At 41.3% G+C, this 13,680-nt stretch overlaps 1 protein-coding gene across 5 annotated transcripts in view; it reads left to right on the forward strand.

The window, feature by feature from the left end:
* Window positions 1–13,680, forward strand: part of FYN (FYN proto-oncogene, Src family tyrosine kinase) — a 136,986-nt gene that overhangs the window by 79,592 nt on the left and 43,714 nt on the right. For 4 of the 5 annotated variants that reach the window (XM_077782269.1, XM_021555488.3, XM_021555485.3 and 1 more), the window contains exon 3: window positions 3,882–4,016. The exons of the other annotated variant lie outside the window; for it this stretch is intronic. The gene's annotated coding sequence lies outside the window, so the exon portion shown is untranslated. The remainder of the gene's footprint in view (window positions 1–3,881; window positions 4,017–13,680) is intronic. 5 annotated transcript variants of the gene reach the window in all.

The raw sequence follows: 13,680 nt of genomic DNA on the forward strand, positions 1-13,680 counted from the left end.
CAGTCATGGTCAGATGACAGATGCAGGCTTTTATTGTGGTAGAGTGACCTACACAAGTAGCTGCAGAAGAGCAAAGTGAGAATCCTCACAGGACTTTATCTTCCTGGAAACACTACAGGAACACAGAAAGGGGAAGCCTTAAGTATCTCACCTGTTTTTTGTGTTAAACCATTGCAGACAATCTTTCTGTATGGACTGATGGGGGAGGAACTGGAGGACTGGGAGGAAAGAAAAACAGTAAATAACAGAGCTGTAAGCCTTTCTTAGGAGAGGCAGTAAAAGGGAGCGGAGGAAATGAGCTTGAGATCTGCTTTTTCATTTGGTTTTTATTGTATAAAGTTGGGGGACTAGCCACGTTCAACTCTGGTATTTTCCCTGGTGAGTTCTGAAAAACTGTATCATTGATGTGTGGGTGTTCCTCTTTTTACAGAAGTCATTTCAGGAGCAACACCACCAAGTGGAAAAGGAAAGTTTCAACTCAGTCTTTTATCCTCAGGATAGACATTGTATAATCCTACCATAATTTATCTTTCTTATGGAAAAAATATTCCCAGCTTCTCTTCTTGTTGTCCCTGTGCAGAAAAATGTGTGTTGTCTCAATGTTCTCTGACTTCAAACTATGTAGGCCCAGAGCATGCTAGAGCTTGGATATTTAAGTGAGTGGCAAGGCAGGAAGGAATGGTCCTGACAATTGTATTGAGAGCAGGTCCATGCAGCCCCCTAAATTTTAGAAGCATGTGAGAAAGGGAAGAGTGCTTTACATTAAGTAGAGAGAAGTGTTAGGAACTCTTTTGAATGTACTGTGGCCATAAAGGACTGAATTAGGCTGTTCCTGGGTTTTAAATTAGTACTTTCCATAGGACAGATGTTTCATGCGTGTTATGTGCAAAGAACCTGTTATATACACAAGTCGTGCAAATTTAAGCTATAAATTAAATGCTGTGTATACATACAAATGCTACTTTGGGAACGTTTGTCTCAGTTCTCCCTTTCTCAGACGTATCAGTATTGCTGCTGGGAGGTGAGCATGTTGTTTGGTTGGGGTTTGGGTTGTGCTTTGTTTCCTCTCATTGTTTTCCTCAGTGAGGAAAGGAGATTGGATAAAACTCTTTTCTGGTCTCTGTTGACATCAGCACATTCGATCTGCCTGCGTCCAAAAGAATTATGTCAAAGCAATTGCCTGCATTTGTTTCTTACCGTGTTCTCCAGCAGCACTGTCGCTTGAGGGTCAGACTGGAATACATTAAACTGGAATTGGGGCAGAAACTGCAGCCAGCCTCAGGTCAATGATGCCTCTTGAGATTTGTGAAAGTGACACTTCTGGGGTTCATTGCATTAAATTCCATAGCGTTTCTGTGTCTAGTCTGGATGAATTACAAAGGCAGATGGGATGGTTAGTTTCACATTCTCCTATTTAATTATGTGTCTGTGTGTCTAGAATAAAAGGAAAAGCCTTGCATCTGATTTACTTTGCAATATTTTTAAAAAAGATATTTTTAAATCCATGCATTAAAGCTCTTTGCCTCTATGTAGTTTTTATCATTTATAGTTAGGAAGATTCTCACAGTTACTTCATCTGTAAAATTCTATTTCTGGAGTCTGGCCTATGTGATCCTTGGTACATCTTTTGACAGAAGCCTTTACAAGGTTTAAAAACACAGTTACATGTGTGCTTAACAGAACATCCTCATACTGTAGGATGTAGCTGGGGTTCTGCCAGAGGGAGAGGGGGGAAAATGTATCCAGGAGGACAGAAAGTATAAAGATGCAAAAATGCAAAATTCAAACTGTACTTTTTCAGATTCATCTTTTATTAGTGGCTCTAAAACCTTGTCCTTGATCAGCTTTCCCTAAACTTCTGCTCTGTTAGTGACTAACAGTTGCCAATCACAGTTTTGAGTTGACTGTTGACAGGAACTGTTGATAGGAATGCTGGATATAGCAGAGCTGAAGCAGTGGGGTGTGTGTGAATGCATGTACACATACATGTACATACACACCACCCTTGGACGGGCCTTTTTCCTCCCTAAAATTTTTACAAACTTTCTGGCTGTGATTCACTCTGCAGAAGCTTTGTACTATGTGTTTACTGAAGACAGGATCTTTCTTTTATGTTTGTGACATATGACCAAGATTGTACTATGCAGTGCATGCTGTGTTTTAGCAGGCATCACTTACTGAGTTAACCAAAAGTTTGAAAAACATGTTTTTTCCACCTGTTGAGCATAAAAATAACTAGAACCATAATTAAATTTAATTAGATGTTTGTATGAAATAACGCCTTCTAAATCTCTGGAGTGGCATATGTGAAGTAGTCCTGAGTTCAAGTAATTGAGACTATTTTATCTGTTTTATTTGCAGCATTTACACTGCAGCATTCAGTCATAAATGGGTTCATTCCAGAAGCTTAAAATGAGATGATGCCAGCAACTGGCACAAATCAAACACTTCCAGCCTTCCCACTCCTGAACATTGATAGGATTAATACTTTCTGGCCAAAGGCCCAGGTTAAGACAGACAGCATGCACAAAAGCTTGTGCTGCCTCCTTAAAAAACACCAAATTTAAATATTGGCAGGCTGTGAGATGAAGCAAATTTGGTAACCAGGGCCCCACAGCTAAACACATGGTCCCCAGGAACCCAAATGCCCAACCCCAGCCTTGAGACAGATAGCCAAAAGCTTTCTTGGCAGCACCCAGTTCCCTCGGCATGCAGAAAGGGAAGGAGAAGACACAAAGACACTCTGAGTGACTTGGGAGGTTCCTGCAGGAGTAGTGCTCATATCCATTCATTCTGCATAAGGATCTAACTTGTTTCCATGAAGAAGGTAGCTAGGGTGAATTTGGGAGAGGAAATACCAGTGAGGTATGGAGGACTCTTTTCCGCAGCATAATTCTCTGAGGTCACCTTCTGTGGCCCGGTGCTGCTGCGATGAGATCCCAGCCAGATCCCTGGGCCAAGGTCCCAGTGGCACACAGCAGATGAAGTGAATTGCTGAAACAAGGAGTCACTGCTGCTTTCACAGTGGCAGAGTCGTAACAACACCCATCGTTTCCCTAAAAGTGGTTTCCTTGGCATCTCAGCATGTGGAGCTTTGTACTGTGAGGTTTTGTGTGCAGCCAGGTGCTGGGAATTGAGAGAGGCTGCCTGCAGATGCTGGAGAAGATGGACAGTTGGGTGTCAACCATACTTAAATGGCACCTCATCCCCAAAAGCCTGGGGTTTCCCTGGAGATGTTTTGTAAGCTGTGAGCAGGAAGGCTGCCAGGATTAATACCCTGCAAGGAGAAGGAGTGTTTCTTGGTGGCAACACAAAGCACAGTGTGATGCAGTGACCACTTGGCTCACCTGCAGGAGCTCCTGCTTTGTAGCAATTAACCCAAGCCCTGTGGGCACGCATCCTTTTTGAATCAAGCGTGGTTACTTTCACAGCTTTGCAGAGGTGGGCAGTACCTCATAAAATGTGGTGCAAAGAGTTAATTACTGATTAAATGCCTATAACCCATTAGTGCTGAGCATGCAGAACAAACTTGCCTGTTCACAGCCTGGATTGGAATAATTTTCAGACCTGATGCAATTTCTATCTTTGCTAGGTCAGAGTCTGCTGTTATAAAATTTATTCAGTGTAAGAATACTGCTATACCATGAACAAAATAACAAAATTCCCTCTAAGATTTTTGTTATAACAAAACTTTTTCTAGCCCAGTGGTTTCAGTTATTTAATTTCTCTTCCCTGAACACTCTTCCAGTTTTTCCAACAGTTTTTTTGTAAAATGGAGCAGCAGAACCTGATACATTATTCACGGAGCAGAGGAACGAGAACCAAATACAGTGTCACTGTAACCTACCTACTCATCTTTTGATTTTCATTTGTTTGTACAGCTGAGGCTCACATTAGCCCTTTTGGCCACAGCCTTGCGTGGGGAATTCATGTCGAGCTGATTGCTTCCCAGGACCCCAGGTCTCATATTCAGTCTGTGCTTCGGAGGATAGAGTCCTCTCTCTCCCTCTCATCCTGTAAGTATGGCCTGGATTCTTTATTCTCATAAGGTGATTTTTTACTTGGCCATATTAACCTAATTTAATATTAAACCTAAACTGGCTTCTCCCATCTTTCTACAGACCCCAGTTGCTCCGTGTCAGGCCTGTTCTTTTGTGGTTTGTTTTCTGCCATTCCCAGTCTCATGTCTAACTGCAATGACTTAACTTTAATTCAGGTCACTGGTAAGGCTATTAAATAGTAAAGGGATAATCACCAATGCCTGTGGAATCCAACAGGAACCCATTTGTTTGGTAATAGTTTCCGATTTACAGTTACACTTTGGTTTCCTTAATTTGTCAGCTTCTTAATACTTCTAGTATGACTGTGGACTCAAAAGTGACTTCAGTATAAAATAGGGTCAAGGTTTTAGCCTGTCTTATACAGTGCTCTCCACCGTGGAGTCCTGATTTCCATGTACAGATGGAAACACTCCATGTAGGCTTTAAAGCATTCAACAGAACAAGTCAAATTACTTAGATTTGTAATACTGTTAACAATGCTGCCTTCATCAAGTGAACTTGTAGTTTTTGCAAGAAATTACATCAAATTAGTTTGACAGGATCTATTTTCCTTAAAGCCAAGTTAATTGACTTTAATTACAGAGCTCTGAAAAAAGTTGTTAATTGAGGCTGATGTTGGTTGATCTATCCTCTGCAAAATACTGGAGACTCATCCAACTGGCCTGTAATTACTTTCTACCCTTCTCAAATAGTAGCCCAGTATGAGCCTTCTTCCTGTCCTTGGTCCTTCCCCAAGGGCCAAGAACTGCTTTAGATGCAGTAGCAGCTCCAAGACTACTTCTGTAAACCTTCTGAGACAAGTTTATTTCTAGCAACTAATCTGTATCACCCAGAATCGTTTATCTGCTGCCTAAAATCCCCTCTCCAGGGGCTGCTGTGGTGGGAAGCTATTTCATTATCATCATCATAAACAGATCATCCAGCCTTTTACCTGTGTGCTAATCGGAAACATTTACTCAATAACTTCTGCTGCTGTCACATTGTTATGAACGTTTCTACAGTTTTTATTGTTCAGGATTCATCCTTCATAATCTGCTTAGAAAAATTGAAATGCATTTCTGATTTTATGTGCCTCTATTTTTTTTTAATATCTTCTTGTTTCCTGTATATAATCTTTATTTTAGCTTTTTTTGCTTCTTATTATCTCTTCCTGTTCCCCCTTTCATGTACCAGTTTTCTATATAACATTTTATATGTATTTTCACTTCCTTGGTAAACCCAGCTGCTGGGGTTTTTTTTTTGTTGTGTGTTATTTTTATCTAGCCCATTTCCATGGTTGTAACACTGGAGGCATTTAGGAAATGTCTTAAACTGCAGATGTCAGCAATTTTCTGTATGTTCTCCTTCAGCCTGATTTGACTCCCATTCACTCCAGTTTTGTGAAACTGCTTCTCAGAAAGCATGCACTAGGACTTTAATTTATGCATCTATAAAGAGTATACGCTCACATATTGCATAAAATTCTGGTCTGGATTTGACTGCAGACATTGTTAACTATTTGCACAGGAAGTGTTGGTCCTTTTCAGTCTAAACAACCAGTAACCTTCTGGTTTGTGATCATTTCCTCTCTACTGAGACAAAGTCTCAAGCAGGGATGCTCTGGCTCCTGTGCTAACCCACGTATGACTCACGGGCAGTTCAGGTGTAGCTGTGTTACCCAACCAGTGGTGAGCTGTGTGTGTGCAGCCCCTGGCTGGGGCAGGAAGCAGGTGGGTCCTGCTGCACATGGGGTGGGTGCTTGTGTGACCACCTTGGGGTTTAGTTCATGTGTGGTGGAGTTCAGCTCTTCACCTTGTGATGATCATGCTGTGAGCTGCTCCTGTCCCCTTTGGTGCTGCCAGGTTAATGTTGTAGATGACTCATTGGCAAGAGCTTAATTTCACAAGGTTAGGAAGGCCAATCCTTTTTGGAATTTAGGGGTTACTTGTCATTTGTAGCCCTTTGGAAAGGACAGGCTTGTGTTGATGCTAATCACATAAGGTCTCCAGAGTAACACAGAGGGGATTTTGTACTTCTTGTTTGTAAATATTGAAGAAGCTCATTATCCCTATAACTCTCCAAGATAATTTATTTCCTAGTTGTCAGTCACTCAGATGTCATTTGTGACACATATGGCCTGGCACCACCCTCTTCCATTTGGATTTTTTAAATTTGCTACAGCTGTTTCTGTTACTGATATAATAGTCTAAATATAGCTATTATTTTTCAAGAGTACTATTTTGAATTGCTACTTTATAGGCAGAGGGTTTATCCATTTTTTTCAGAATCCTGTAATTAGCATATAAGCAACTGAAAAGGGTCATCTTCTCATAGCCTTTGCTTTGGTTGATGATCTCCTCGATATCCGGTTTGTGCTAAATGTGCTTGTGGTTGCTTATTTGACCTGACTCTCCCAGCCTGGCTTAGAGTGTCAATTTGTTCCCTATCAAGAGGTCCTTTTCCCTTTACAACACAATCCACAAATCTGACATGTCCCCTATGCTGTGGGAACAGCAAAGTTGTTAATTTCAGTGGCCTTCAGCTTTTTGTCTCTGTGCTAGGAAACAGGGAGGAACTCCAGACAAGATCTCCAGATCTCCTGAATTGTCAGGAGTTGTGTATTTCACAAGGCATATCACGGGGTCATTTTCAGTGAAACCCTCCCTATCTGCTCCAGATTACCACCCAGTTTTGCCTTTTTTTTTTTTTAAATACACAGAAATAGAGTGGACTTTGTACACACTGAGGGTGTAGAATATACCTTTGGTCAGTTGGGTTCAACTTTCCTAGCTCTGTCCCTTCCCAAGCCTCCCCCTGCCTACTTGTGACAGTGGCAGAGTGAGAAACAAAGAAGGTGTTGATGCTTTGCGAGCATTGCTCAGCAATAACTTAAACACTGGTGAGTTACCAGCGTTGTTCTGCTCACACAGCAGGGTTTGGGATGCTGTGGAGAAACTGAACCCCATCCAGACACAGTAAATTTACCCGAGATGTCGTCTAGCAGTAAGCTGTTGTCATACACTGAAACCACAGTGGCAACAGCTGGGTTTGGGAGAACAGGTCTCACTAGAGAATTTTCTCTGTGTGTGTGAGCATAGGCAGGGTTTCTGCGTGTCCCCATTACTGGTGTAGTCAGTACTTTCACACTCACTGCCTTTATCACAATGTGGCTGCCACTCAGTTTGGGGACCCCGCCCATCAGCATCTTTGCTGTTGTAGGTGAAGCCAGCTACAATGATGGTGAGAAATCTGAGGCTTTCTTTGTGGGCTGGCCACAGGCAAATACTTGCTCGTGTTTAGGAAGAAGAGGATTTTCCCCCCAGTGTAACTGGACAAATAAGGGATTTAAATGACTCTATTAAGATGTTAGCAGTAGCAACCTAGAAGAAATGAGAGCCCCTTCAGGAGGGAATGGTGCCTGGAAGGGTTTCAAAGTAAGTCTCTCTCCTGATTTGAGACTCAGCTTGCTCCCTTTTTCTTGCTATCACATCCTCCAAGTTCTTTGGTCACAGCACAGAAATCAGATAAGGCAGAGAAGGGGTTAGTTTCATTCCTGCATGTGTGAAGGAGGATGGGGAGGAGCAGTGAGGGTTTTTTTTGAGAGAAAATATTTTTCTATGCCCCTTTCATGGTACATAGTGGCAAAGAGTTGCAGAACTTATTTACTGCGTCCTTCCCCTTTCCTCCCTTCCTTCCCTGTCTGTCCTGATTCACATTTGGCACTCTGCTCTGCACCGCTCCCATACTGTGGGTTAGATGAACACCCATTAATCCTGGGTAGAAGCTAAAAATAGGAATTGAAAGAAAAAAGTCAGAACAGTGTGAATCAACCTGCAATCATCTTTCTGTTCTCCTAATGGGAGAAAAGAAAGAGGAAATCAGTGGAGACTCTGTTTTACTTCTTCTCTTTCCAAGACAAAATTATTCTGGCATTTGCAGCAGTTGTTCTCTTGCTATAGGTTTTCTAATTTACACACTTAAAAGGCACTTCAAAATTTAGGTGCATTAGCTCAGAATGCTTATGCAGACCATCCACCCACTTCTCTCTGCTCATGAATAGAGCTACCACAAGCAGCCTGATGAAGGAGGAATGTAGCTCGAAATCACACCATTGAATTTACATGGTGCTCTCTCAGAACCAGGGATAGATCTGTCCTTTGTGGGGGTTAACTCTAGAGTAAGCAGTAGCTGCTGCCATTAGTTCTTAATTTCAAAGATTCTTTTAATACATTTTAAGCATAAAAGAATCCTATGTGCAGTTTTAAGTCCAACTTGCAGTTCAGTTCATGAGCGTAAAACCTGCAGGCCTTCCCTCTGAAGTTAGTTACACATAAGACTTTTTCTTTCAGATTACAAGTGAAGTTTGGAGGTTGGTGGGAAAAGAAGAAAAAACAAACACAGAAGAGCATTTTCTCAGAACTACTGCATTTTTCTAGGGCATCTTTTTTTCAAAGTAATAAAAGCCCTGAGACAGTACGAGGCATAACTCAGTTAGTGTAACTTTAAGAGATTGCAGCATGAGCCTTTAATTGCTTCTTGTGTTTTGTTCTGGTTTGGTTTTGCTGAAAGGGATGTATCACAGGGAGTGGAGAAGAATTCACTGCTTTTTGAAAAAGATGAGGCCCCAACATTCACAGACTTGGCTGGCAAAGAAACTGCACAAAACCAAAAGGGTGGAGATGTGTCTTTCATGGGCAGTTTGGAGGGTTCATCTTCTCTTCTTGCACTGGGGAGCTTTTGATTATGGCTGCTCAAACAGCATTGTGGTAATGCAGCTTCCTGTGACCTTGCCAGGTGACGTCCCCACCAGACAGCTGCCAGCCAGTCTCGCCACCACAACTGACCCTCAAAGAGCACGTGGACGTGGTTATTGTTCCCCCTGCCCAGCTGGAACACTGACTTCCTTTTTCCTCTCTAACTTGTAATAAATAGATCATATAGCTATATGGATAATGAACAGATTGTCTGGGTTGTAGTAAATCTCTTGCCAGAGGGGGACCAAGACATTCATGGCTCTTCCTTCCTGGCCCTGAGTGGCCACTCGCCCTGCCCCATGGACAGCTGTGCTCACAGCCTCTGGCAGAAGCCAAGGCTCTGGTGGTAGCTCAGTGAAGTCCTTCAACATGCACCTTCTCTTCCCAACACTGACCTCCAAGGCTGGCTGAAATTAAATGGGCAAGGTGAAGCCCAAACCTTAATTTTTTATAACTGTCTTCTAGTGCCAATCTCAAAGAGGAAAAGAGGGAAGGCAAGCACAGGGCCACACTTTGCAGGCATGTGTTATAACTTGACCTTGTCTGTATTGTCAGGAAGCTGTTGTTTCCAGGGCTGTGTGCCCAGTCACTCAGTAATGGGGAGGAACAGCAGGGCAGAATATGGCACTTCAAAGCCCCTTCCAGGGTCTGCTCTTCTTGCAGCAGCTGGAGCTGCTCCCTTTCCTGAACCCCCTCTGCCACCATTGTAGAGGACTTCCAAAGCAACTGTAAGCTGACAAAAAACAATAGTAAGAGCACTCCAGCATTGTAAAAGGCATTGGCTTTGAACCAGGGCAGAATGGCAGCAGGAGCTCAACTGAGACTGCTCTTCCTGCTCTTCCAGCCATGGATGGCCATGGACACTGGGCAACAGCCTAACTTTTGACTGCTACAGATAAACAATTGAACTGCTGGTGGATTTTTGCTGCTCAGACCACTAAAGCAGAATCTGGGAGTGAAACATTAAAAATCAAATTATGCAGCCCAGGAATTTTTGAGTGATGTTTTGAAACATACTTGAAGTTTTGCCCTGGTGTTTCTGGCTTTTTGTTCAGGAACATGACTTTGTGTATGTGAGATTTTCTGCGTATGTTTAACAGTCAGAGGACATCCAGTGGTAGTACTGTGTCTTCTCTGATTTACATTTTTTAATGCAGCATGACAAGTGTGGTGCACATGTAGATTTGCAAGAATTCTGCACAAATCTCCAGCTTTATTCAAGGCTGAACTGGATCTATCACAATGCAGTAAAATTATATTCTTTCTAGATTGGACCTTAGTATAAAAATTATATGTATATACAGTAACCTCCAACCCACAAGCCTGGGAACTCATGAATAACATCCAGGACTTTGAATTTTAAAGTATTTGTTGTATCTCTCTGACTTAAAAATTGGGAAATCACTGGCTAAGCTGGAATGTAGGCAGTCCTCTAAAATGTCCCAGAGTTAATTAATAAAACCAAAAACTAATGCAATAAGTGCTGCTGTTTCATTCCATCTGTTTCATTTGAGTTGGCTTGAAACTAACACAGTATTAATTCTGGAAATCCAAAATGCTCCCATCAGCATAGATATGAGTCAAAGAGAGGTCAGAAAACAGATAGCATGAGAATTACTGACCTACATAAGACTGGTTTAAAGTGCCTATTTGTTGACCAACTTGGAATGCCTTCTAGTGACTTGTAATGGTCAAAGTGGGTGAGTGAGACTTCTCTGAAAATTGGGGAGTTTAATGTGTCTCAGAGTTGTGTTTCAAATACCTAATCTATCGCTTTGTCTTTAGGAGCTTCTAATAGGGCATGGAAAGTAAGACATTTCAACTTTGGGGTAAATTTCTGTGTTGATTATTCCCATACACATCCTGCAAGAGGCATTCCACAGTAATTTTCAGTAATTTTTAAAGTATCTTTTAAAAATTCTTGGAGTTCTTATTCTTGGAAAGCCTTTTCCGTCCTCCTTGAACCTTCACGGTACCTCAGAATGTGGCATTTTGAATATTAAATCCTACAGTAGCTCATAAAATTTGGTTTATTTGATATCACAGACTGATAGTTCTGTGGTGCTTTCAGCAGAACATAAAGCACCATGAAGATGGCCCTTAGAGATTTAATTTTTCACAGCCATGCTGGATGAAACCCTTAGTTTGATTCATGCCTGTTCACCACAGAGACTGAATAAAAGCCAAGGATTTTTTGCTTCTGATTTCCTTTTAACATAAATATTTCTTAACTCAGCTTCCCTGCTGATGCTTTCCAGACAAGAGTTGTAAGACTTGGTCAGAAAAGGCAGTTGCCAGTCATCCACCCTATCCCTTTTGTGTTTTTTACTGAAAGAAGTTATCTTAAAAATATGCCATCAGATTTCATTCCAGAGAAGTCCAGGATGCACCCTGCTGGGTCTGAGCCTGCTCTCCATCTCTTCTGCAGGCTGGAGCCCTCTCCTGTGCCAGTTCCCTTTCACGTGCAAGGGGCTGGATGACAGAGGCCACAGCATGGATCAAAGGGTGCAGGGTAGACAGGCTTTTCCCTGCATTTTACCTCTCTCTCAAACACTCTTGAAACCTATTTTCTCTTACAACTCTAAAAAAAGAAGGTTCTGAAGATGTACCATAAATCAGACTTTCAGATGTGAGTTGCAAAAGCTTATGAGAAAACTTCTTATGCTTGTAAGGAGTGAATTTACACCATTCTTCCCCCCATCCATATGCTTACTACTGCAGAAGCAAAGGTTAATCAGTACTTTTGGCTTTTCAGATATCATATGTTGGAGCTTTTACTTTTAAAATAGAAGTATGAAAAAAGGAATTTTCCTCTCACTCTTGGACTTTTCCTAGGTTTTGATCAGCTAGCCGAGGACAGCTTTTGTTTTTGTTAATGGAGTGGATGTCTGGCTCTGTTGGTGTTTCAGTTTTAGCTTCCATTTTGTATCAAGAACAAAAAGAAAAACTGAAGGGGGATTATTTACAGTAGTAATAATAATGTTAATTCATCTCCTTAGCCATAATCCATATCCTACCTGAAAGTGATTAAGGTGCTATGACTATATAAATGATTAATAATGATATAATGAATTTTATATCCTTGTCAACTAATGTTTCCACAATGTGGGTGGAAACTACTCTTCTGGTTAGACACATGTTGGATTGGTTGCAATGTTAATGTTGGAGTTCAAGAAATGTAATAAGGACAAGAAAGGAGGCAAATAATATGTTTATTTTCATTTGTCTCTAAGGAAGTCTCAAAACCCATGAAAATGAGGGGTTATATGTTTTCATAAAAACACATCTTACATTGCCTATAAAAACACAACTTCAAAATAACCAAATTCAACTTGCTTGCACTAGAAAAGTTAATTTTAATTAGGTCAGTAACATACCTTTTAACATACCTTTTAACATTACTAGTGTCAGATTATGATAATGCTGTGCCACCAGTAACTCACACATCTGAGAAATGCTGCCTTTCCTAGTGGAAGTATATTAAAAACTTGTTCCCTTACTCTAAGATGCACAGCATGTTGGATGAGTAACATTGTGTTCTCATCTCTAGGGAGTTTAGTGTAAAACAACTCCAGATTTTGTTTGGTGATCTCAGAGCTGGATGAATAATTCCAGCCTTCCACAGCTCCAAATGCTGACATGCAGGGAGATAAAACTTTTGGATATTAAAATCCTGCTCTGTGATACTGAAGGAGATTAGTTTTTGGATTCCATTCATTGACACAAAAGCCAGTGCTGAATGGAGGTGATATTTATTGTCTGTAAAACCCCTGAGTAAGCTGAAATCACTTTAGGCATGTACATGCATACATGTATTCTCTCACATTTAGCCAACTCCCCACGATGCTGTTTCTTTGAGCCAAGAACAGACAACTTTCAGGGACTTGGCTTGAAAAGATGTGTGCATGTAACACCCTCTGTCACATTTTACAAGAGGCTGCAATCAAGCAGTCTTTATACTTGGATTGTCTAGACACTTTGACAGTGGGAGGGGACAAGAAAAAGAAAAAGCCCATTTTGTCAGTCGTTCACTTTGCATCAAATTCTTCTTCCCTGTGTGCTGCCTTTGTCAGCAAAAAGATAAAGCAAGCAAAAACCAAGCTAAAATTAAGACTTTCATAGTTCAATGGTTCTCTATACATATAATTCCTAGTAATAAAATCCCAAACCATTTTTTAAACTACCAGTACATATGTACACCATCCCCTTGTTTATTCACTTTTTTTCAGAATAAATATTCGTAGCAATTTTTCTTTTTGCAGCTGATTTATCATTTCAACTTTTTCCTTATCAGTGTGTAAATGAAATATGTAGGGTTGTCTTGTCAGCAGTTGTAAATTTATACGTGAAATATTCCTGGATTTCAGTGGGGATTTTTTTTTTCCCTGCTCAGCTGAATGTTTGTGAATGAGCAACAAGAAAACCACTTTCCCTCCCGCTGGTCTCCCAGATTTCATGTTTCCTATCTCTTCTTTTCTTTAATTTTTTCTCTTCTTTCTTCATGAAAGCACGGGAAAAAATAAGGAGAAACAGAGCTGGGAGGGGAAAGGGAGGAGGTGATAGAGTTTCACAGGGATGTAAAGTCTGCAAGCCAACAAGAAGGCTGTGAAATTCTTTAAACACTAAATCCTGCATATCACTTAGTTGCTTGTAGGTGAATAAGCCCACGTTGCAGCTTTTAAGCAGGCTGATTTAATGGCTTACTCTTCCCTGCTCAGGTGGTCAGCACCTCTCCACCCTTCCTGTTGAGCTGGGATTTCTCTCGCGGTATCTCCAGGCAGCATTTGCTCACTGCCACGCTTTGCTCTCTGCACATCACAGCCACGCTTTCACAGAGGTGGAGCAGGGTCCAAGTAGTGAGCCCCAGACTCATCCCTCCCACCCAA

This window comes from Lonchura striata, chromosome 3, assembly GCF_046129695.1.
Source record: "Lonchura striata isolate bLonStr1 chromosome 3, bLonStr1.mat, whole genome shotgun sequence".
NCBI classification, from domain to species: Eukaryota; Metazoa; Chordata; class Aves; order Passeriformes; family Estrildidae; genus Lonchura; species Lonchura striata.